The sequence below is a fragment of the Panthera onca genome, chromosome A1 (genome assembly GCF_046562875.1).
Source record: "Panthera onca isolate mPanOnc1 chromosome A1, mPanOnc1 haplotype 2, whole genome shotgun sequence".
Taxonomy (NCBI): domain Eukaryota; kingdom Metazoa; phylum Chordata; class Mammalia; order Carnivora; family Felidae; genus Panthera; species Panthera onca.
The window spans coordinates 23,250,001-23,276,820 of NC_138339.1; the positions used below are offsets into that span (position 1 = coordinate 23,250,001).

The window sequence follows — 26,820 nt, forward strand, 5'->3', positions numbered from 1 at the left end:
AGTGAATGAAAATATGGGGAGAAGAAACTTTCTTTAGTTCTCCGGGCTTTTGAAAGACAATGCACAGTAAAATGGGGAGATTGAACTTTAACTTAACACAGCCAGCTCCCATCACAAACAATAAATACTTACTAAATACCTTTCTGTACAAGATATTGTGAATGGTGCTCAGTGGGATATAAACAAGATAGCACAATATTTTCTGCTGATATGTTTACAATAAAGTTGAAAATATAATCAAACCTGCTATGATAGGCATAGTGTTTATGTTAAAGTTAATGCCAATTAAATCTCATAAGACAGATATTATTATTTCTCTGTTACAAATGAGGAAACTGAGTTGCAGAGAGGTTGTTATTTATCCAGATCCTCGATTTATAACTGCTAGAATTTGTTCTCAAATTTAGATATGTCTTACCCTAGGCTTAGAATTTTCATCCGTTGAACAGATTAAAAATGCTCTCAGAAGAAAGTGATGAGTGGTAAATGAATGTTGTGAACAGTGTTGGAATATAGAAATGACATAACTCTGAATGTGAATGAACCAGAAAGTTTTCATGCAGAATGGTAAGCAGTATTTTCTCTTTGAAAGATGAGAGTGATTTAGATGGGTTGAAAAGAGGGAGTTGGGTGGCATTTTAACAATTTGTAAAATTTCTTGAAACACAAATATACAAAAAACAACTATCTCCCAGTTCAGTCACAACACTGTTGTAAACATGAAACCTGATTGAACAATATTAAGTCTTTTGTCAATGCTCAGACAGCACAATATAAAACAGCTTGCATCTCTGTATCCAACAAAACCAGCTACTTCCCTCAAACATAGAAATAAAATATCTTTTGTCATAGACTCTAAGTCTAAAGTTCTCTTTTGGCCAGCAAAAGAGCGTATGCAGGATTAAAGCAAGAGATGACTAACGTCTGGGAAAAGACAAGAGCCTGAGTAAGGGTCCTTGCCACGTTTTTATTAGGATCAGAAGGCTTACAAACATGGTGATGGACGTGCACAGAAGGACAATGAATCTGTGAACATTAACTTGTGGATGTGAGGGAAAGGGGGTCTTAAGGATATTTGTGGTTAGGGGTTTGGGTTAATACAAAAAAAAATCTGGCACGGGGCAGTCGGGAGGAGGGTTGTTTACAGTGGACATGAGGCAGTACCTCAGTTCATCTTTGCCAGCCTAGGGGATGAGTCAGGTAAGGGGAGGAACCTCAGGGTTGACAGTCCACCTTTTCTTTGTTTAACAGTCTCTGTTCCAGGTTGCTTTGCCTGCAACACAGTGGTCCATAGTCCAATTCACCAATTTACCTAACCTGGTCTATCCTCCTGTGAAAGCAGCTTTCTGCTATAGTACTAAACTGGGGGTGCTTCCACCCTGAATATCTAATCTTGTTTATTTCATATACCTGTGTATTAGGCACCTTTGCGCCATTTCTATTTTAGGCCTTTGCCTCTCCCTCTCTATATTGGGTGTTCTGCACCCCCCTCTCTATTTTGGGGTGCCATTGCACCTCCCAAATCCTGGCACCTTCGCACCTCCCTATTCTCAGGGTGTCTTTGCACCCCCCCTATTCTTGGGGTGCCAATCTGATTTACCCAAACTCAGGTGTGAGCATTTTATGATTTTGTGTTTCTTTATGCCTTGTGAACCCATTGGTGTAAGCCTGGGGGATTCCTAAGCTTATTCCCGACAATTTTTAAAGTTTTGCTTTTCTCATTCCACCCTTCATTCTACCTAGAAATAATTTTGTGTATGTTACAAAGAAGGATTACATTTTTTTGAATTGTTTTTAATGTTTATTTTTGGAGAGAGAGAGAGGGTGAGTGGGAGAGGGACAGAGAGAAAGACACAGAATCTGAAGCAGGCTACAGGCTCTGAGCTGTCAGCACGGAGCCCAACTCGGGGCTCTGACTCGAACTGTGAGATCATGACCTGAGCCAATGTCTGATGCTCAACCGACTGAGCCACACTGGTGTCCCATAAAATTTGTTTGTTTTCTTTTTTGTTCCCATGTTAATATAGCATTTTAATGTTTTTGGTGTTAGGCCATGGGTCCAAGAACCATTATAAGAATAACAATGAACACCCTGGAATATAGTAGGCCTTATTCTTTGAAAATAGATCTTTGGCTATTACAAATGATACATTATAGTTTCCAAAGACATGCTGTGCTAAGTCTGTATTTGCAAAAACTTTAATTATTCCTACAGCTTTGAAACAATAATGATCATAGATTTGCTCAATCAGTATTAAAATATCTATAATTTGATGACAGGATGCTAGTATTGAAATTGCCCATTGATTTTCCTTATTAAAAACTGGTAATTACAAATTTCATTCTTTTTTTTTGTTTTACCAATTTTGTTAAATCCAGGGTTTTTTTTTAAGTTTTATTTAAATTCCGGTTTGCATACAGTGTAATATTAGTTTCAGATACACAATAAAGTGATTCAACACTTCCATACATCACTCAGCACTCATCTCAGCAAGTACACCCCGTAATCCCCATCACTTAATTTCCCAGCCCATTTGTCTTCCAATATCATAATGATGATTATATTTGTAATGATGAAGGTAATTAATAATTATGGATAATAATTAACACATGTTATGTTTAGTAGTTGTCAGTTATCCATCTTAATAATTGCACATATTAGTTCACTTAATCTCCACAAGAACTTTATGAACAAAGCATGTCATTATTATCCCTATTTTATAGGTGAGCAAACTGAGACACATAGATATTAATTGTCTGCTCAAGAATACAAAACCAGTAAGCGCACATTAAAGTTTGGATGTAGGCATCTGGCTCCAGATTTGTATCTTTTCTACTATAATCCAGCCTCTTTGAGTTTGATCACCAATTACCTAGCCCTAGGTATCTTAAATATCTATCATTTGTTCAGTGATCTGTAATACAACCTCAGTTAAATACCAAGTCCATATAGTATGGTCTTTTTGAGTAGCAGGAGGACCTTATGCTTGCCTCATCCCTTGAACACAGCTAGATAAATATCAAATCATTCTGAACACCAGGAAATTGACCTGAGGACTGAGAGAACATACTGCACAACTGGAGGGAGAGAAGAGGCCACATCATGGAAGGTAAGAGGTGTGAAGACATGATTTAGGGGAGATAAGAATCACTGGTGCTGTGGTGGGGAGGGATCACTGATCAGGGATCAAGGAAAGAGAGAATGGGGTGCATGGCATTGCACAAGAAAAACACTTCCCCAAAACCATTGATGGGGAAAACAAGAGGGGAAGATAATTGCAAGTTCTTACAAGCAACCCAGATCAAAGTCTGTAGGGAGTTGGTTCTCTGAAAAAACAATAAAATCAGTAAACCCTTCACCAGACTTATCAAAAAAAAAAAAAAAAAAAAAAAAGAAAAAGAAAAAAGAAAGAAAGAAACAACAAAGTAAATAAAATCACAAATGAAAGAGGAGAGATTACAATTAACACCACAGATATACAAATAATTATAACAGAACATTATGAAAAATTCTATGCCAGCAAATTAGGCAATCTGGAAGAAATGGATAAATTCCTAGAAACATATAAACTACCAAAATTGAAACAGGAAGAAATAAAAAAAAAAATGGAAAATAACCATAACCGCAAAGAAATTGAATCAGTAATCAAAAATCTCACAACAAACAGAAGTGCAGGGCCAGATGGCTTCCCAGGGAAGTTCTACCCAACATTTAATAAGGAGTTAATGCCTACTCTTCTCAAACTTTTCTAAAAATTAAATGGATGTAAAACTTCCTAAGTCATTCCTAGAGATCAGTATTACCTTGATTCCAAAATCAGACAATTATCCCACTAAGAAGAAAATATAGGCCAATATTCCTGATGAACACGATGTAAAAATTCTCAACAATATACAGGCAAATTGAATCCAAAAGAAAATTAAAAGAATTATCAGCAAGATCAAGTAGAATTTACTCCTGGCATGCAAGGGTGGTTCAATATTCTCAAATCAAACAACATGATACACTACAGTGATAAAGGAAAGGATAAGAACCATATGATCTTCTCAAAAGATGGAGAAAAAGTAACTGACAAAATACAGTATCTATTCTTGATAAAAACCCTTAACAAAGTATGGATAGAGGGAACATACCTCAACATCATAAAAGGCATATACAAAAACCCATGGCTAATAATATCCTCAACAGGGAAAAACTGAGAGCATTTTCTCTATGGTCAGGACCAAGACAGTGATGTCCACTCTCACCATTGTTATTAACATAGTACTTGAAGTTTTAGCATTTGCTGATGCTAAATAAATGGCATACAAATTGGCAAGGAAAAAAAGAAGTCAAGCTTTCACTATTCATAGGCGACAGGCTACTCTATGTAGAAAACCCGAAAGACTCCACCCAAAAATTGCTCAAGCTGATACACAAATTCAGAAAAGTCACAGGTACAAAATCAATGTACACAAATGTGCTGCATTTCTGTACACCAATAATGAAGCAGCACAAAGGGATATCAAGGAATCAATCCCATTTACAATTGCAACAAAAACCACAAGATACCTAGGAATAAACCTAACCAAAGAGGTAAAAGATCTGTGCTATGAAAACTATAGGGCACTTATGAAAGAAATTGAAGGTTACACAAAGGAATGGTAACAAATTTTATGCTCATAGATTGAAAGAACAAATATTGTCAAAATGTCTATACTATCCAAAGCAATCTACACATTTAATGCAATTCCTACTAAGATACCACAAGCATTTTTCACAGAGCTAGAAAACAATCCTAAAATCTCTATGGAACCACAAAAGACCCTGAATAATCAAAACAATGTTGAAAAAAAGAAAGCAAAACTTGTGGCATTGCAATTCCAGACTTCAAGTATATTACAAAGCTGTAGTCATCAAGACAGTATGGTACTGACACAAAAACAGACACATAGATCAGTGGAACAGAATAGAAAATTCAGAAAGGGACCCACAACTATATGGTAAACTAATCTTAGACAAAGCAAGAAAGAACATCCAATGGAAAAAAGACAGTCTCTTTAACAAATGGTGCTGGGAGAACTGGACAGCAACATGCAGAAGGTTGAAACTAGACCACTTTCTCACACCATTCACAAAAATAAACTCAAAATGGATAAAGGACCTGAATGTGAGACAGGAAACCATCAAAACCTTAGAGGAGAAAGCAGGAAAAGACCTCTCTGACCTCAGCCGTAGCAATCTCTTACTCGGCACATCCCCAAAGGCAAGGGAATTAAAAGCAAAAGTGAATTACTGGGACCTTATGAAGATAAAAAGCTTCTGCACAGCAAAGGAAACAACCAACAAAACTAAAAGGCAACCAACGGAATGGGAAAAGATATTTGCAAATGACACATCGGACAAAGGGCTAGTATCCAAAATCTATAAAGAGCTCATCAAACTCCACACCCGAAAAACAAATAACCCAGTGAAGAAATGGGCAGAAAACATGAATAGACACTTCTCTAAAGAAGACATCCGGATGGCCAACAGGCACATGAAAAGATGTTCAACGTCGCTCCTTATCAGGGAAATACAAATCAAAACCACACTCAGATACCACCTCACGCCAGTCAGAGTGGCCAAAATGAAGAAATCAGGAGACTATAGATGCTGGAGAGGATGTGGAGAAACAGGAACCCTCTTGCACTGTTGGTGGGAATGCAAATTGGTGCAGCCGCTCTGGAAAGCAGTGTGGAGGTTCCTCAGAAAATTAAAAATAGACCTACCCTATGACCCAGCAATAGCACTGCTAGGAATTTATCCAAGGGATACAGGAGTACTGATGCATAGGGGCACCTGTACCCCAATGTTTATAGCAGCACTCTCAACAATAGCCAAATTATGGAAAGAGCCTAAATGTCCATCAACTGATGAATGGATAAAGAAATTGTGGTTTATATACACAATGGAATACTACGTGGCAATGAGAAAAAATGAAATATGGCCTTTTGTAGCAACATGGATGGAACTGGAGAGTGTGATGCTAAGTGAAATAAGCCATACAGAGAAAGACAGATACCATATGGTTTCACTCTTATGTGGATCCTGAGAAACGTAACAGAAACCCATGGGGGAGGGGAAGGAAAAAAAAAAAAAAAGAGGCTAGAGTGGGAGAGAGCCAAAGCATAAGAGACTGTTAAAAACTGAGAACAAACTGAGGGTTGATGGGGGGTGGGAGGGAGGGCAGGGTGGGTGATGGGTATTGAGGAGGGCACCTTTTGGGATGAGCACTGGGTGTTGTATGGAAACCAATTTGACAGTAAATTTCATATATTAAAAAAAAAAAAAAAAAAAAAAAAGAAAATTCAGAAAGGGACCCACAACTATATGGTAAACTAATCTTAGACAAAGCAAGAAAGAACATCCAATGGAAAAAAGACAATGTCTTCAACAAATGGTGTTGGAAAAACTGGAAAGCAACATGCGTAAGAGTGGAACTGGACCACTTTCTTACAGAAAACACAAAAATAATTTAAAAATGGATTAAAGACCTAAATATGAATAGGAAACCATCAAAACCCAGAGGAGAACAGAGGCAATCTCTTTGAACTTGGCCATAGCAATTTCTTACTAGACATGACTCTGGAAGCAAGTGAAACAAAAGCAAAAATGAATTGTTGGGACTTCACCAAGATAAAAAAAGGCTTCTACACAGCAAAGAAAACAATCAACAAAACTAAAAGGCAACCTACAGAATGGGAGAAGATATTTACAAATTACATATGTGATAAAGGGTTAGTATCCAAAATCTATAAGGAACTTCTCAAACTCAACACCTCTAAAAACAAATTATCCAGTTTAGAAATAGGTAGAAGACATGAATAGACATTTTCCCAAAGAAGACATACAGATGGCTAACAGACACATGAAAAAATGCTCAACATCACTTATCAGAGAAATACAAATCAAAACCATAATAAGATACCATCTCACATGTCAGAATGACTACAATTAACAACACAGGAAACAACAGATGTTAGTGAGGATGCAGAGAAAGGGGAACCCTTTTGTACTTTTGGTGGGAATGCAAACTGTTGACACTCTGGAAAACAGTGTGGAGGTTCCTAAAAAATTTAAAACTAGAACTATTCTATAACTCAGCAATTGTCCTACTAGGTATTTACCCGAAGAATACAAAAATATGGATTCAAAGAAGCACATGCACCCCAATGTTTATAGAAGCATTATCAATAAACCAAATTATGGAAATATCCCAAATGTCTATCAACTGATGAATGGATGGATATATATATATATATATATATATATATATATATATATATATATATATAAAATGGAATATTACTCAGCGATGAAAAAGAATAAAATCTTGCCATTTGCAACAGTGCAGATTGCGCTAGAATCTATTAGTCTAAGCAAAATAAGTCAGTCAGAGAAAGACAACTATCATATGATTTCACTCATATACAGAATTTAAGAAACAAAACAGATGAACATAGAGGAAGAGAAAAAAAAAGGAGAGGGAGGCAAACCATAAAAGACTCTTAAAAATAAAGACCAAACTGAGGGCTGCTGGAGAGGGGATGAGAAGGAGATGGGCTACAAGGATGATGGGTATTGAGGAGGGCACTTTTGATGAGCACTGGGGATAATACTTAAATGATGAATCACGAATTTCTACTCTTAAAACCAATATTACGCTATATGTCAACTAACTAGAATTTAAATATAAAATACAAATAAATAACAAAAGATCTGTTAATCCTCTTTAATAGTACCTTGAATATTTTTTACTGTTTTTCTAAAAAAGTTCTAGATTTTGTCAAGTGACATCAACTAAAGACATTTTTAAAATATTTTGATTTATAAATTTTTGAATCTATAACCCAATTTGGAGATAATTAACATCTTGACAGTTTTAGTTCTTTTAATCTATGAATATAGGACATTTGCTAATGCATTTGAATTTTTTGACCATGATTTGCTCATTTCCCTTGAAATTTTTTGTGAAATTATTGAGAAAACTACTCCAAAGATTATATGTGTAGTTGACATTGAGATGAATTGCCTTTTGAACTGAGAATGTGATGTGATCTTGGCTTTCAGAACTGTGTTAGAATTTGGTTCTGATTACAACTTTTTAGAGAATTCCTCACTCATCAGACCTACTGCTCTACAATGAGCAACTTTTATTTTAATGTTGTTTAGATGAGAAAGGGGAAGAGATTTAGATTTGGTTCTCACTTTCACAGAGATTATAGCCCTGTGGGATACTAGTTTTCTAGAAAAATGGACTTGAATTCAATTTGGGCAGGTGTTGAAATTGTGACCTCATTCCTTTGATGTATACTGAGTCTTGGTGAGCCAAAGTTCATCATTTGGTGGCAATGTCTCCAGAACAAAACTGTCAGATGCTGGGTAACCACTTTCATTAGATATTTTAGCCAAGTCATCAAGACTTTTAAGAATACTTTTATATGGGGCGCCTGGGTGGCGCAGTCGGTTAAGCGTCCGACTTCAGCCAGGTCACGATCTCGCGGTCCGTGAGTTCGAGCCCCGCCTCAGGCTCTGGGCTGATGGCTCGGAGCCTGGAGCCTGTTTCCGATTCTGTGTCTCCCTCTCTCTCTGCCCCTCCCGTGTTCATGCTCTGTCTCTCTCTGTCCCAAAAAATAAATAAAAAACGTTGGAAAAAAAAAAAAAAAAAAGAATACTTTTATAAATAGTTTACATACTCTTAACTGCTGCATTTTTAATTGCTTTCTGGATACTTGGTCACTTCTTTACTATAAACAAAACTCAATTTTATTTATTTAAATAACTTATTACTACCAGCTCTTCTTATCTTATTATAACTTTTCCTTTTAAATAAAACATACATATCTTATTCTTTATCCTTTTTGGACACATACTTAAATCCTTATAAATTATTGATATTATTGCTTAATTATTGTGAGAAAATCAGAAATATATGACATGGATGTGAGTAGATATTTAATAATAGAAAAACTACATGTGGCATATAACACATGTAAGAAAGAAGCCTAAAAACAGAAACATACTAATTATTTATTCAATAATTTTACATGAATTAAGAGACACAGTTTGAAATCGTTTTTGTAAAATCAAACAAAAAGGGGAACCACTCATGCTTTTACTATTTTCAAGGCCAGAGGCATCTGGGTGGCTCAGTCGGTTAAGTGGCTGACTTTGAGTCAGGTCATGATCTTGCGGTCCGTGAGTTCGAGCCCTGTATCCGGCTCCGTGCTGACAGCTTGGAGTCTGGAGCTGCTTCAGATTCTGTCTCCCTCTCTCTCTCTGCCGGGCCCCCATTCACGCTCTGTCTCTCTCTGTCTTTCAAAAATGAATAAATTTAAAAAAAAAATAATATTTTCAAGGCCAAAATTCAGTTGAATTACATATAATTACATATAAAATTTAAATAAAAGAAATTAACATGCAGGTTGATAATTAAAGAGCGAGCCTCTCAGAATTTAGAATAGGTTATGGAGACTATGGAATTGAAAAGAGAAGAAAATATTCTGGGTTTAAGGAACAGAGGCAAAGCCACAGATCTTTCAAATATGATACTAAAGAACTTAATAAAAATATATTTTTTGCCAGCTGTTTGCAGATTTTCTAAATTACAGCAAATGAGTTGTAAAAGCCATGTGCCAGATGGAAAAAGGCTCATATTTCCTAAAGTGTTAATGAAGTTTAGTTATAGCAAGTTAGATACAGGGAAAAAAAATGGTATAAGACATAACGATTTTGTCAGGCCAGCAGCTGTCACAATGAAGTACTCATTTGCCTATATTTGGGCATGTTTCCCATATTTGTTACCATATTTATTATATAATGAAATACTGAAAAATGTTCACCTTTTATGCAAGTCAGTGTTAATGGATTTCATTTATTTATAAAAAATAATTAAAATATCATGTGGCATTGTACAACTGCAATAATCCTAAGAATACCTGAATGGTTTCACAAAGTTTCTCCATTTATTTTATTTTTTTAGTTTTTATTGAAATTCCAGTTAACATACAGTGTAATATTACTTTAAGGTTTACAACTTAGTGATTCAACACTTACATGCAGCACCTTGTGCTCATCAGAGTAAGTGCACTCTAATCCCCATCACCTATTTCACTCATTCACAGGGTTACCCTCTGAAAATATTTAGAGACGCGTCTAGGAAGAAGTTGCGATGGCCAAGTTCAAAACGTTGAAAGGATTGCTGTGAAATAATAAATGCGTGTTGTTTTAAGCAACTATGTTTGTGGTCATTTGTTACATAGCATTAGGTAAATAATACAAGACCATATATGATTCTGCCATTCAGAAGATATTGGAAGTATCAGCAATATACACTAAAGCTGACTGGAGCCTTTGGCAAAGACCTATAAATGCCATCGAGTTGTGATGGCTGCGATTAAAACTAGAAAAATTATCTGTAGCTACCTCCAGGAGTACTCTCTTTGAAAAGCAAATTATAACCCCTTTTAGGGATTTAGTAGCGTTCGAATACTCATCAAGTCAGGGTTTACGTCCGAATAGTATTGCAATAGAGAAGATTCACCTCATCAAGCAGAAATGACATATTTAGGACTGTGCATCACGGGTGACCACTAGTATTAGTGATCACATAAGGGAACAGGCAGCCAATATCTTTGAGCCCTACATTAATTCCCTCTTAGAAGTTACCTGATCCCATAATTACAAGGAGTTAAAAAACTCTAATCTATTGTCAGTTATTAGACGACTCCCAACAAGTATCACAGCTAAAGGTGGAGAACCAACATTCAATCCCGGAAGGCAGCTACTTTGTGACCTGTGATAGCTTCATTTGGCTGAAGAAGGAAAATATATATTTCCTAAAGGAGAGCGAAATTAAGAGTGATATTTCTCACTTCATCAGAAGAATAAATAATGGCAAGGTATGGATGTATACTGTTCCTTAGTAGCTAATAGACTGGCTTTATGGTCAGGAAATGGTCCCTAGATGACTGGAGGATTAAAGGAACCCTACTCTGGCACTGGAAGTGATCTCTTAGCTACTTTAGATGAGTAGTAATAGAGACATTCAAGCAATACAAATTTGGGAATAGGGAGAATCCCTTTCTGAACCTCACTATCAAGCATGTGCTCTATTTGCTTTCTCATTGTCCATTATGGGACAATTGCTGAACTATCAAAAATTGCACACCAAAGGCATAAAATGAAGTTTGATTCCTTCTAAACATATTTTCAAAAATGCTTGCCATTCAAAACTATTGTTTCCTCTATTTTAAAGGCATATTTTTAGATTTTTAATTTTGAGCAAAAATAATGCTACATTTGAGATGGAAGAGTTCTATATTTTAGGTAAAAGAAATTACACCAAATCTTCTGGTATCAGTTTTACCACTACAGATACTACTACTGTTATCTCCCATTTATTTAATATTTGCAATGAGTTGGATATTGTTTAATCACTTCCCTTGATTTCTCTTTAACTAAATTTCACAATTGTTTGAGAGAGTATTATTAATGTCAACACTGTAAGTTAATTGATTTTACTGAGGCACACACCTGGTAAATGAGTAAGTGTTTGAACCCAGACAAGCTGCTTTCAGAAATGGCATTCTAAAGCACTTTGTCCTATTGGATTTGGTAATATCAAGACATAATTCCTCTATATCTAGGTCACAGATAATACAATACCATATATTATTATAAGCTGCTCAAGTATCTAAGGTGTGATCTTGCTCCAAATTTTTTCTGTAGACGTACATAGAAATGATTCTGCTAGAATTTTCTGGCCCATGGAGTCATTTCCTAAGTACATTCCCTCTACTTCCAAACAAACAGTTCTAACTGATGATTAGGAATACATTTCAAAATGTTAGTTTCTGATACATGCTATGGTATGGAACTCTGAGGGAAAGTATTCTATATTTTTTCCATGTGCTACAATATATCCACAAATATTTCCAGAAGACAATTCTAGCTCTACTGGCAGAGAGTGTTGGAGTCAACTGTTCTGTAGTGTTTGGACAGCTTACTACATGAGGTTCAATACTTATTTTGTTTCTCAGTTTTTATAGTAGAATGTCACCTGCACTACAGAAGTTTTCTTTAGCTCATTTTTGATTATGATTAAGTAGTTGTGTAACAACAAACTTGGATGACTTTTGTCCAAGTTCTTGGGAAGTAACCTCTAAACCCTTGGACTTTCCTTGGTCATAAGAATGTCCTTGATTTTCATGGTGGACTTCAAGGGCACCTACAGGTTTATGCTGAGGTGGCTCAGTGGGGCTGGGGGAGGGGAGATGCATAGTTCATGCTAAGGAGATGACTCAAGATAGAAGTTGGCCATTCCAGAGAGGAAGACAAATCACGTAAGGCTTAGAGCTTTCTGTCACATGATATCAGCCAGATCTCTAGAGAGTGGAGAAGGCCAGAAATTTCAGTTCAATAGCATGATGAATGATTCCATCAACAATCCACAAATAATGAAACTCCAGCAAAAACTGTAGAAAATGTAGCCTGGGTGAGTGTCCCAGTTGGCAATGCTGTGTGTTATCACACAGTGATGTGCTGAGAGGTTGTTACCTGACTCCACAGGAGGAGGACAACAGAAGTGTTATGTTTGGAATCCTCCAGGACCTTGCTCTATATGCTCTGCCTTCGGCTGCTCTGATTTGTATCCTTTTGCTGTAATAAAACTGTAATCAAAAGTATAACTCTTTTGGAGTTTTGTAAATTATTCTAGCAAATTATCCAACATGAAGAGGTAGTGAAAACTCTCCAATTTATAGCCAGCTGGTCAGAACTGATTGTTGCCCAGGGACTCTCAAACTTGCAGCTGCTGTCTAAAGTGAGGGCTTGTGGAGGACCATGCTCTTAATCTATGAAGCTTGGTCTAAGCCAAGATAATTGAAGTTAATAGTCTTTGCAACAGAAGAATAGTGAATTTAAACATGTTGATTTTACTTCATAATTTAAAAATATATCAGTGAAATACTGTGAGATATTTAAGATCACTTAAATGCAGTACATTGTCTATTATGAGTTTATGTGTGGTGTTTGAATATTAGAATTGTATTAACATCACAGAGAAAAATGTATACATTAGGTTCAAGTATCTCCATGTGTTCAAGCTAAGTGTTGTTGTCGCAGTTTATATTTAATTCAAAACAAGTTTAATTTGTGTCTTCTATACTTAAGTGTTCTTAGGGAAGCTCGCAGAAGAACAGGAAGCAGCCTCCACCTACCTTTGGTGCACTTTTGGGCAGACCAAAGGAATGACACTGGCATCCATGGATGGGACAAAGGAGGCCATGCAAAGCACACGTGGAAAGCCAGGGATATGAATGGCCATTTGTGTAAAGAAGTTTGGAAGTGCCTCTGCTACCAATTAATTCTGTGAAAAGGCTTTGGAAAGAGCAAAAATGAGATGATAAAGTGTTTTTTTTTTTTTTATTAGAGAAGCTGTGGACTCATGTTGGTGCTCTGCCATGCACTTGCTATGCAATCATAGCTAAGGCACAGTCCTTAAAGAAATGAGAAAAATACAAAATAATGGGAACCTGAAGATAATAGAGATAGCATCACCCCTGGGCCTTCTTGTGCGTCTGTTTATTTATGTTGTGTACATCAGGAAGCACTGGTCTCTGTCATTCAGCACATCTTCAGCAACGTTGAGGCAGCTGCAGGAGAATGGAAGGGCCAGTTGGCCCACACCAACCTCTCCACAGCTAGAAGTGATCATGAAGTCTTCTGCAGGATCATGGTTGGCATGGGGATTCCTGGTACCCACATATTCATCTTCTAATTTGCACAGTAGGCCAGAGAAGTTCCCAATTTGACCCGTGAAAGCTTCAGAGCACTGAAGCCAGGCATTTCTGCTTATTATCATGATCTTGAAAGAGTAGTAAGAGAGAGTGTTAAACAGGAAATTCATTTTGCCTTCTGAAAGGTCACCTGTTTGTTCCTTGAGAGAACAACAAATTTATACCTATTATTAGGATAAAAGGCTCAGAAGCAACTATAAAGACATGAGGTGAAAGAAGTGTTTAAGGCATCTCCTTCCATGTAGGAGAGGACTGTGTTTTCACCATGAATGGAATAAATGAAGACATTTCATCATGGATCACAGTCAGCTTCCTAATGGGCGGTTGAAGGCCCCCCAGGAGGAAGCAGTGTAGGCATGCTGGATTTGTGGGGAAGGTCCACTCAGTTCATCTTACTTCCAAGAGTTGAGAGCACCCTTCTGACATCCCCAGTCATTAACGTAACATTGTTCCAGATGTTTAACAGAACCTATAATTTCCATTTCTACATCTACTGGGTCTTGTATTGATGTTGGCCAGGCTTGTAATTAGTATGGAAAAGAATCTGCTAAAGTTGGAAAGGAGTTGCTCAGCCCTGGTTTGTCTCCCAGTTTCAAAGGAGAATAGGAACATGTTGAAATAATATACAGATTATCAGGACAAAAAGTGGTTAGCCGCCATGTGTTGTGTGCTAGCAGAGGGACAGAACAAACAAAGCGAGCTTTTAAAACAAAGCAAGCAAAATGGAAGAAGTGAAGAACTTGGATTTTTATGTATTTTCCTACTACCATGATTTTGCAGCAAATTTTGGCCTTCTAGATACAGATAAAGGAGGCAGTCTTGTGGCTGGAGACTTTGAGACTTCAAACAAGTGTGTGTGTTAGACAATGGAGACTCATCCACAGAAAAAGCCTTTTGTATGTATGCATGGATATCACCTATGTCAGCTTGCTACCACAAGAATTCATGTTTCTAGGGAACAAAGTGCTAAAGCTGACTCAGAAAATTGACAATGTTAAGACTAGTTATGCTCTGGGAGCCATTTTTCATTACATCGACTCACTGAACCGACAGAAAAGTCAAGCCTCTTGGTAGCCCAGCTTCTCAGCTTTCTACTGCCAAGCTGCCCTATTCCCCCCTATCTCTCAGTCAGCGCTCAGGTTTACCTTGGGACCTCCTCCCCAAAGTGGTGACAGTCTCCACATTTTATGATAAATAAGTTCTGAAGATCTAATGTATAATGTTGTGACCATGCTGTAGTTGATAGTGTAGTATTGTATAATTGAAATTTACTGACATGAAGTGTCGTCATCACAAACACACATACACACACACGCGCGCACACACACACACACACACACACACACACAAGGATATGCTTGCTAATTAACTACATTGTGGGAATCCTTTTAAAAGGAATACACACATATATCAAACCACGTTGTACGCTTTAAACTTATTATGATTTTGTCAGTTTATACCTCAGCAAAGTTGAGAAAAGTCAAAAACAGAAACAGATATTGCATACAAGAGAGGACTAAGAACGTGTTTGTTGATACACCCATCCTTGCGTTTATGGTACACGTTGCCTCTATCTGTCTATTATACTCCTTAGAGTGGATTTTGAAGCATGGGCAAATGGTTTTGGCCATGTCCCTTCACTTTAATCTTTAAAATGAACAGAAAAGAACCATACATCTTTGTGGAGCTGCCTCCCTAGCCTGGTCTGTCGGGTGGCCGGACATCGGCCGATGTGAGTTTATCCTCGTATTAACTGTTGGAAGGGCCCAGAGTGTAGCCTAACAGCCTGTTCCCTTCTAGCCTCAGGGTGGGGGGCACTTCTGTGCAGACCCACCCCGGGGATGGGCAGGATTCTCTGTGTGATGGTCCTTGGCTTCAGCTTTATCTTCCTCACCTATGTAGCACTGAGGTCTCATGGCAGAATGGCACCTTTGTCTCATGTGACCTGAAGAGTGGAGGTGTGGAAGAGGTTCAAGAGGAAGAAGTAAGATGCATGTCCAGTTCTCAATGCTTCCATCTACCAGTTGGCTGTAAGTGGGCCGTGGACCAGATAGGGGCAACGTGAAGTCGTTCAGGCCAGTGACACCCAGCTTCCCCTTCCACACCGGCACCTCTGTCTCCAGGGTTGTTGCTGCTGTGACAGGGCATTCCTGTGATGCAGGAGTCTTTTACTGTTCTCTCTGCTACCTGCCTGGTTTCTTCCTGGAAGGGTGGACCTCTGCATTCTCTGAATGGGGTCATTCTATAGACTGTCCTGGCTACTCTCAGTGTGAGCCAAGTAAAAGCAACACACACACACGCACACACACACACACACACACACACACACACACACGCACTTGGCTCTCTAAGAAAGATGGATCCAGGGGTAGAGTCCTATGAACTTTGTAACTGAACATGTTTATCTCCTCCTTGAGTGTGGACATGCACAATTACCCAGATGTCTGTTTTCCTCAAATCCTTGGCTGTTTCGGTTTGGATTTAACTGACAGAGCTGTCACCATGAACAGTCCTGTGGATCCCAAGGAAGAGGGTTTAGGAGATGCAAAATATCACTTTGTAAACCCTTATGTGCCCTGAGGCACATGCTTAATTAAAAACAGTGCTTAAATATGGGGGTGATGTTGAGAGTCAATTGTAAGAATATTTATAGTTGTATTGCTTCGGTTTAAAGGTCTGTGAACGACGACATCTCTGTAGTGTGAGTGCTGCGGAGCTCGTGGAAAAATTATGTTCAGACAGTGCCTGCTTTTCCAGGGACTGACTCTGTCCAAGTGCATCACTAACCTGGAGCAGCGAAGGAAGGGCAGATGATGCTGCGGACCCCGCTGTACTTCTCATCCGTAGATCCTCATTCAGGGGTCTGCCTGAATCAGAAACCCAAGCATCACCCTCTCTTTACTCTTCTGCTATCTCTTTTTTTAAAAGTTTATTTATTTATTTTGAGAGGGAGGGGGAATGGGCAGAGAGAGAGAGAGAGAGGGAGAGAGAGAATCCCAAGCAGGCTCCCCACTCTCAGTGTGTGGAGAGTGGGGCTGGAACTCACAAACTGTGAGATCATAACCTGAACTGAAACCAAGAGTTGGATGCTTAACAGATGGAGCCACCCAGACGCCCCACTCTGTCTGATGTCTTAAGGCAGAGTCCATTCACCCACTGGCAAAGGGATATCCTTGATACTTGTCCAGACCCATCCTGTGTCCTGCTGGTCACCCCTCTTCATCAACAGAAGTCTATTCCTTGGGAGACAATGCATTCATTCTGCTTAAATGTGGTTTAGGGTCTTCCCGCCTGGCTCTTAGAATCAATCATGCAGTGAATGTACAATAAATAGAATAAGCTGAACCTTGCATATTCTGTCCAAAATAAAATGGTTTACAAGGGCAAATAAATAAAGTGTTCTTATAAAAATTTATCAAGCAAGAGCAAACTTGCCAAAAAATGTATTATATGTTGCTTAGTTCTTTAGTGAATAAATTACAGTAACACCTTTAAATAATATGTAAAGGCATATTTTTTTGCGCCTCAACCACATATAACCTCAGGATCTAACCCTATTGCCTAGAGTCTTATATATCACACAAATTTTTACAATTAATAGAGTAAATTAGGGGCACCTGGGTGGCTCAGTCGGTTGAGTGTCCGACTTCGGCTCAGGTCATGATCTCACAGGTAGTGAGTTGGAGCCCTGCATCAGGCTCTGTGCTGACAGCTCAGAGCCTGGAGCCTGCTTCAGATTCTGTCTCTCTCTCTGCTCTTTCCCTGCTCACATGCTGTCTCTCTCTCAAAAATAAAGATTATTTTTTTTTTTAAATAGAGTAAATTACACAAAGTTTCAAGTGATCAGTCACTTTTACTTTCCATAAGATTTCAAAAATATATGTATCAGAAAAGAAAGTAAAACTTAGAGCTAGTGATTGTGTCATGCTTTGCCAAAAGAAATGGAGAGTGAGACCACTTGGAACAAAGTTCTTAACTGCTATAGGGTGAACTATGAGAAGTTAAAGTTTTACACACAGAGGAGAATTAAGTTCCCAGATTTCAATGATAGAGTACTTCTATTGTTCAGAAAAGTGATGCAGTAGTTGTCTTTCCTCTATTCCAAAATAGGCTATTAATGCTGCTAAATTTTGCTGAGACATTTCTGCAAGTCAAAAAGAGCATTCTTCTTCCAACATTAATTTATATGTGAGAAACTGTTTCTAACATCACCGATTAAAAATTCTTTGGGAAAAAAATCTGATTGTTCTGGCATAAGGGAGGTGCCTACTCCTTGGCCAGTTAGGTGTGACTGAACAGCTGGAGGGAAGTCTTTGCAAATCAAGGATTTTGATCCTATCACGATAGCAGTGTTTGAAGTCAAACTCATACTCACCCTTCCAAATTTCTGGTAGCTATGTATAGGAATTTTATTAATATAATTATATAATTGGTAAAGAAATGAAATATTTTTTACTAACGGTGATTAACTGACTTTTCCTCTTTTCATATTTTGGCTATATTGCCTCTAATCATTAATATGTAATAACTGAGAGGATTTAAAGTTAATCTCATATAATCATATATTTCAAAGGGAAATCTGATATAATCATAGATTTCAAAGGGAAACTGGTGCTGTGTATATTCCTCCTGTTACATGATTTCATTGAACTTTCTGAAAGCTTATTGTCTTCTCTTAGATCACATCTGTACCACCAGCTTATTTATTTCCCTTAAGATTAAGGATTGCTTTAATAATAGGGCTCCCAAATCCCCAACACAATGTGCATGATAAAATAATGTGGAAAGAGGAGATGAAGTAATCCCTAGAGAAAGAAAACATGTTTTCATGTGTGCCTTTTCATTCCACAGCATGTTGGTGAGCAGGATAAATAAAAATGTGTGTGTGTGTGAATGTGTGTATATATGTCTGCTGCTCTTGAGGTAGCTTTCTAAATATTAACATTCAACCTATCCTTTGACCCTATCCTATCCTTTAAATATGCATAATTGATGTGGATACACACACACACACACACACACACACACACACACAAATATTGATTTGATAGGTGATTTGATTTCATTTCATAGGCCATTGTTAGGAAGCCAATATAAATGTAGCTACTAAACATTCAAATGGTCACTGAGATCATGCAATTAAAAAATTTATGCGTGTAGAGGAATCCTAAATTCTTTCTGTAGTTAGCGTAGCTCTCCATAATCCAAAATATAAACCCCTAAATTTCAATGCCTTAACACAAGAGAAGTTTACATCTCACTCGCTTAGCTAGCTAATGTGGGTGGATTCCCGTTTGATGTGAGATTGTCTCCTCTGTAGGTTATTCAGGAACCAGACTGCTTCCAGATGGTGGTTCTTCTGTCCCCCAGACACTCAAGAGACTTCTGTCCTCAGTCCTCGAGTAGGTAAAGAGAAAGCAAGAGGAAGGTGTTCTGATTCATAGTTCACTTCACCGAGACACATCTTGTTTTACTTTCACGTTCGCTTCCATTGGAGACAGCTCTTTTTACCACCACAGAAAGGGTCTAGGTAATGTCATCTCTTAGCTGAGAAGTCACTTCCCAATGAGAGCTGTATAAAAAGGGGAAAAAAAAAGATTTTGTTGAAAATCAGTGTGCTGCATCCTCCATAAAAATAGCCAGGAAAGTTAAAAGAAGCTTCTCACTTTGGAAAGAGTTAAATAATCTCAACTTCATACAAAGTTTAGCACTCACCAAGTCTGAATCCAAACTTTAAATTTTCTCTCTGATGGGAAATTGTAATGAAGTGAAACACAGATAATATATGGCATCGTTAAGGTTTTCTTAATTGGGAGTTGTTCTGGACTGTAGGCTGTCCCTCAATAGATAGACAGATACTTCTTCATTTTGCTATTGTATGTGCCAAACTAGAATTTACCATGAAAGTATAATAATAAAATAACAATATGCTAATTAATTAATGTAGTGGATATAAAGGTATTGCTTATAAGTTACACTGTATTGACCGATGCCACAGAATTTGCAAACAAAATATCACATAGTATGTAATTTATAAGATTAAGATAGCTTGAATTCAACTATAAATTCATGAAATCTTCATTTAAATAAATATTGCAGATATGTATAATACAGGTACTTTTTATTGAATTCTTCATAAACACATTTCTATTTTGATTTTATTATTTTAATGATTGGATGTATTATGTATTTATGTGCATATTTATATACTTGTTATTATATGTTGCCTCATTATTACTATCTTATGCTCTTATACTTCACCTTATTATTACTATCTCTGCTATTGATTAAATTCATTAAATATTACGACTGGGCTGATTTTAGTAGAAATACTTTGAGTTAATTGAAACCCACTAGGATTTTGGCTTCTAAACTACAGTATGGAAAGTGGTAAATAGACTGCTAAGGAGAGACATAGCAAAAACTCATTAAAAACGCTAATTAGCAAGCTGAATCTTTCTGACTTACCCACTTCACTAATCTGCTAGCTAAACACATCATAAAAATGTTCCTGCGTTGGAAGTGAGCAAATATCCAGAGGAAGGCTGTTTTGAATTTCCAGATTACTTTCAATTAACTGGATGCAGAACAATCTAGAATATGAACGGCTGTGTTATTGCAATTGTATTGTAAGTCCCTAAATGAGCCTGAGTGTCCAGTCACTCTACCTTGGGCAGTATTGACTGTTTCTGTTTCTTCTCACCCGCTCCTTACCCTCTTTCTACTGAATCATTTATTTAGTTTACAGTTTCTGGTACTTTTATTATATCATCTTTCACATTTTGTTTTTTACTGCATCTACATTATTACAAATTTTATCTCTTCTACTGGATCGAAAGTTCTGTGGAGTCAGGGATTATATTTTTTACCTTAAACCTGTTTGGAAGTGTTGAATCTGAGAATAAGTATAGATGCTGCACTAGGTCTTTAAAAATTTGTTCCGGAGGTGGAGGTGGAAGATTATATCTGGCTACCAGTCCTACTGAACACACGTCTTCCTTCCGTGTGTGTGTGTGTGTGTGTGTGTGTGTGTGTGTGTGTGCGTGCGCGCGCGCGCATGCACGTGCACGCATGGGTGTGAAAGAGAGCGTATGAAGGTAATTATATCTTCCTAAAATACATTAGATGAATTTCTTTATTTTAACATCTTGAACAACTGATATAAATAAGATACTGATAAATAAATAAGTATTCTTCACATTGGGAATCTCATGATCTGGACAGTAGAAATGGCAATTCATAGGTTCTTAGTCCCTGGCCACAAATCTAAATCTTTATTATGTAATAAATCTAAATTTTTACTATTTATTAATAGAAAAGTTTGCATTATATTTTAAATTTATATGTCTATTTATGTTTTATTTCTCAATTTGCTTTGGCCTCTCTCTCTTTCTCTCCCTGTATATAGATACATATAGATATAGATATATAGATACAGATAGATGATGATATAGATATATAGATATATAGATCAGATGATGATATAGATATAGATGATATAGATATAGATTAGACAGATAGATATAGATGATGATTCAGATATAGATATTGACCAATGCCTTAAAACTTTAAATTTTTAGTAAATTTTCCTGAAATCTTGAAAGAAAAATGAGACATAGAATGATCTGAAACAGCTCAGGTGGGTAACATGAGGTTTTAATTTTAGTAAATTAAAGGACAGGACCTTTATAGGAACAAGTCATTTGAGATCATGGGCCTCATCTTCTGGAGTTACCAGATTGATATTTAACCGGACGCGTGAACACCTTGGTGACTAAAACTATCATGAACTCTGCAGCTGTCATTTCATTTCCTTCAGATAAATAGCCAGAAGTGGTACTGCTGCGTCCTACTGTGGTTCTATTTTTTTTTTTTTTTTGGAAACCTCCATAACTGTTTCTTACCGTGGCTCTATCAATTTATATTCTACCAACAGTGCACTAGGTTTCCTTTACCCACATGTTCACCAACACTTTTTATCTCTTGTCTTTGGATAATAGACGTCCTTCCATGTTTGAGGTGATATCTTATTGCGGTTTTGCTTTTTACTGGTGATTAGGGATGCTGAACACCTTTTCATGTACCTTGCCTGAAGGGACAAATCCATAAATATCTTGCTGAGGCTGACGTCCAAAACATTATTGCCTATGTTTTCTTTTAGTAGTTTTCTGGTTTCAGGTCTCACATTTAGGCCTTTATATATTTGTATCTTGAACCTGTTTTCAATTTCATTGAATTTTTTCTTTGCTATCTGACAAGCACAAAAATTATTTGTTATATAACACATTTCCATTGGGTCTTTTATCATCTCTCTGTCTATCTATCTATCTATCTATCTATCATCTATTTTCTTCCCTATGCGTCATGAATGCTGTTACCTTTTATCTACTAGATTGTTTATGTATATATATATTAATCATTTTAGGTACAGATGTGATCATTCCAAGATATATGTTACCTATTTTGTTTTATTGACTGTTTCCTTTCTTGATGATGAGCCATGCTGTGTTTCTTCTTTCATGCTTCATAATTTTTTCACTTGATTTCCAGGCGTTTTGGAATTGAAGTAGGTAATATTTGTGTACAGAAATTTAAGGTGTTCTCATCTGTCAAGTTGAAACTTCTTTGAGGCAATCAAGTTTATGCTGAAATACTTCTATTTTTTATTATTATCATTATCATTATTGTCATCATCATCACTTGGCTTTTGTTAGATTCAGGTCATTTATTGCATACTTCAAATTATTTGAATTCAGGACCAGAAGTTTCTATTTTTGCTGGATATCTATTTCAATTAGCTTTCCTGCCTTCATCTTTCAGCTAGCCCTGGGCAATTGCAAACTAGGAGAGGTGTCTCTTTTTTCTCAGTTCTCCTTCTCCTCTTCCACATGTCGATATCCAGTATTTGATACTCACTATAAGATTCAGGGAGACATTTCTGTTATTAATGGGTCCCAAGACTGGTATTTAGCCCAGTCTCTGTCACTTCTGCTATTTCCCCACATGTGGAAGGCTGCTGGGTTAAGTAAACGCCTGAAGTGTCTAGAGTGTTTATCTTAGTTTTCTACCTTGCCATAATAGTTCTTTAGGTCTGAGATTTATACCTCACAGGGGGTTCTCGCTTGGGGTCCTGCCTTGTCTTCAGTCTCTCTGTGAGCACCTAGTGAAGACCAATGGAAGTAACTGTCTGATTTTTCAAGTCTGACCTTGAATCTATTACTCTAGAGAGTGTTTACTCTTAAGCTAGCTCTCATTTTGCCATTAAAGGGTCATTAGCATGCTCATCTGATTTCTTCTTACCCCGCTCTCTTTTTCTTCCATCTATTGCTCCCCCAAAGGTAAAAGCAGGTGTGGGCCTCTTTGCTGACAAGATGTATGCATCGAATTGGACACTAGTTCATTGGTTTTCTTCATGGCGCGAGCTCTCTTACATGCTTTGAAATGGTTTTGTTGGTTTTCTAACTTGTTTGCACTGTTAGAGAGCATTCCTAGTTCTCTTGTGACTACCTACATAATAGCAGGATGTGAACTTTCTCTCTGCTTCATTTGTGATAGAATTCTTAAGATTATGTCGCAATTCACTAATGTGCTTGTATGCAGTCTATTGTTTCTCAAATCCCCAACAGTATGCATTATATAAATCTTATTCAATATTTCTAATTTTTCAAAATGTATTTACTTAGCTCTGCTCATATATGTGTAATTTTTCATTTAATAATGTCTGTCTATAAATTTTAGGACATATCTTTAATTCAATCTTTGCAAACATCTTAAATAATTTTAATATCTTTTTCAGTTAAGTGACATTATTATTTCCTGTTGTGAATTTGTATTTTAATTATAGAATTCATTAGCTATCTTTCTTAGAATTAGGTTTGTCTCTTACTTATAGAACTTTTTTCTTTTCTTATTATTTAAAATGTCTCCTTTGCATCATCCATGCTCCCCCACCCCCTGCCACATCCTTCCCTTCCTCCGTGTCTCTAGTTCTCTCCCCTAAATTTAATCCAGGAGCCTGGATCCGGTTTCTCATCAGTGTATGAAGTGTCGTTAGTATTTTTTTATGCTTCAAGAGCCAAATTTCTGGCCACCATTGCACGTGTGGGACTGACACCTCTTTAGACAGTGGCATAAATGTGCTCATTATTTTTTGACTTGTGCTTTTTTTTGGTTTTGTTTTTGTAGATACTTAGCTGTTTTTAGGAGCTTGGATTTGTAATTATTTCATGTATTATCTATCACTGTAATATACTTACAGCAAAAATGATTATCGGTGGGTGGACTCATAGCACTACTTTGGAGGCATTAACCATCCTTCTATTTTTTAACTATTTTTTCCAAGAATCTCCACAGGAATTGTCTTAACACAATGTTTTGGTTGTTTTTTTTCCTCCTAACACAATTTGTAATCATTAGTTATATATATATACACATATACACCAGCCACAGAGTCTGAACATAATAAAACATAATGCTATAATGCCATAGAAAGGTCAAGGCTCATGGAAAAGCAGACTAAATAAATGCTGATTACACAAAATGTTTGTTCTTCTCTCTGATTTTTTTTTTTTTTAAAGTAGACTCCATGCCTAATGTGGGGCTTGAACTCCCAACCCTGAGATCAAGAGTTGCATGTTATACCAAGTGAGCCAGCCAGCCAAGCACCCCTGATTTTCTCTTTGCTATGGTCATATGCAAGAGCATGTGGGCAAAAAATGCTAGTTAATTTCTTTACCTTGCATTAGACATTTGACTAAATGCTGCTCCAGTGCCTCCTGGATAATTTAGAAAAGTTTGATAACTCCAGTGAAATGGCCATTTTAGTTTTCTGAAGCTTCCATAGGCAGAGGCATCAATTTAGGAACACCCATGGATAACTTTTCTTTTTTAATTTTTTTAATGTTTATTTATTTTGAGAGAGAGAGAAACAGAGCATGAGTGGGGGAGGGGTAGAGAGAGGGTGACACAGAATGTGAAGCAGGCTCCAGGCTCTAAGCTGTCAGCACACAGCCCGACGTGGGGCTTGAACCCATGAACCATGAGATCATGACCTGAGCTAAAGTTCTACACTTAACCAACTGAGCCACCCAGGCACCCTGCCCATGGATATAACTTATGAAACAGTTAAAAGCTAGTGTGAGATCTTGAAACAAAAAACCCAAAAAGATGTATAACAAAGAAACATTTATGAAAATAATTTAAATCTTCTACTTACACACAAATGCTTTGATTTTCACCCTGAATCTTATACTATTTCCTGAATTGAATCTCTGAATATGTGAGCATATATATTCACTAGGTGATGAAATAACTAAAAAAAATATTGAGCTAGTAAGCTGTATGAAAATTCAGATATCTTACAAATCTTTAGAAAAGGTGGCATGTGTTTCCAGTAAATAAGAGTTAAAATTTATAGTCTATAAGCAGGGAAACTGAAAAGCTCAAGAAAGTGAATAAAAATCATAACACAAAAGGACTAAAATGTACATATAACTAGTCAGAAAACTTTAATAACATACACTCCTCATTATCCTCATTTTTTTCCTTTACTTCATCTACTCTGAAAAACAGCAGAAGATCACATCAATATTTTAGACATTATTCTGTAACACATACTCAAATTGTTTACTGTTACTTAGCATTCAGCTGAAATTCATACCCAATAAAATCTAAAATAGGTTAAAAAGCAGGGAAACACACTCTGGAATTAATATTACAAATTAAGACCCAACAGAGTTCTAAAGGTACAGATGAAAAATGCCAGAAGAGTACTTTCACTTTTGTCCTAGAGTGAATTTAAAGTACAAGACATTCTATTTTATATTAAAACACCAAAATTAGATATTATGACGCATTATGGTAGCAACCCCTAGCTGTTCATGCCCCATCTCTCCATGCACTTGTGCTGTCCCCTCCTGCTCTGAGCCTAGGCTTGCCCACGTGACTTGTTTTGGCCAATGTGACAATAACAAATCCACTGGGAGCGAAAACTTTAAGCTTGCTGGCTGGGCTTGCTGTCTTGATACTCATGCACCACTTCTTCCAACTGGGTGAAAACAGCTGGGCTAATCTGCTAGAGAATGAGAGATATGGTGGGCAGTAAACAAAGTCTATATTCCTGACTAAAATAAAATATTCTGTATCCCACTGGGCATGAATAATCAACAGGAGACGGTTGGTACCCTATTTGCTGAGGAGCAGTAAGGTGCCTAATATATACCCTAACATGGGCTAAATGCACATATTCAAGTATTCATTATCTGGAATTTTTGGTGCCAGGAATATAATAAGATGAGCCATAAGGTATATACAATATCTGGGGAGAAAGAAAAAGCACACAATGTAATTGGATAAAAAAGCAGAGTGTAAAAGCTAATAGGTTCATTGTAGGTACAATGGAGGTAACAATGGCAAAGGATATCTCACATATCTTTATCTCCAAAAAGCAAGTAAGAGGATAGATCAAATAATGAAGGTGAAAACAGTTCGGCAAAGCTCGACTTCATTCTTTCCAGGCAAAAGTGAAATGGTTTTAAAAATAATAATATTAATGATTTTTATATTTTATATGCCTCTTTGGTAGTATGAAAATTACTTTATGCATGTATGTTATGCCAAGATTTTATGTTACACAAATATAAAAGCTATATTTTGATCAAAAATATAATCTTATTCAAAGCTCAGAGAAATTTAACTTCTTTTGATAATTATAAGAATGGAGGATATGGAGAAATGTTAATGCCTAAATCAATTATTTGTATTTTTAACAAGTCATCTGAAATGATGGAAATGATAACTCTAATGAAAACACAAATTAGTCATAAAGAAATAGATATTGGTATCGAATGGGCATTACAGGTTATCCTGTTTCACAATATTTCATATACAGGGACTACACCATACAGAACAATGGTGGACTTTTCAAGTTTGTATTGAAGTAATGACAGAGCTTGTCTGCTCACTCCTATAAAATTTTGTTTCAGATTTCTTTAATGTGTA

The 26,820-nt window shown here is 36.8% G+C and overlaps 1 pseudogene; it reads left to right on the forward strand.

The window, feature by feature from the left end:
* The first annotated feature begins 13,530 nt into the window (after positions 1–13,530).
* On the forward strand, positions 13,531–14,895 carry LOC132680327 (ectonucleoside triphosphate diphosphohydrolase 6-like; annotated as a pseudogene).
* Positions 14,896–26,820: the final 11,925 nt, after the last annotated feature.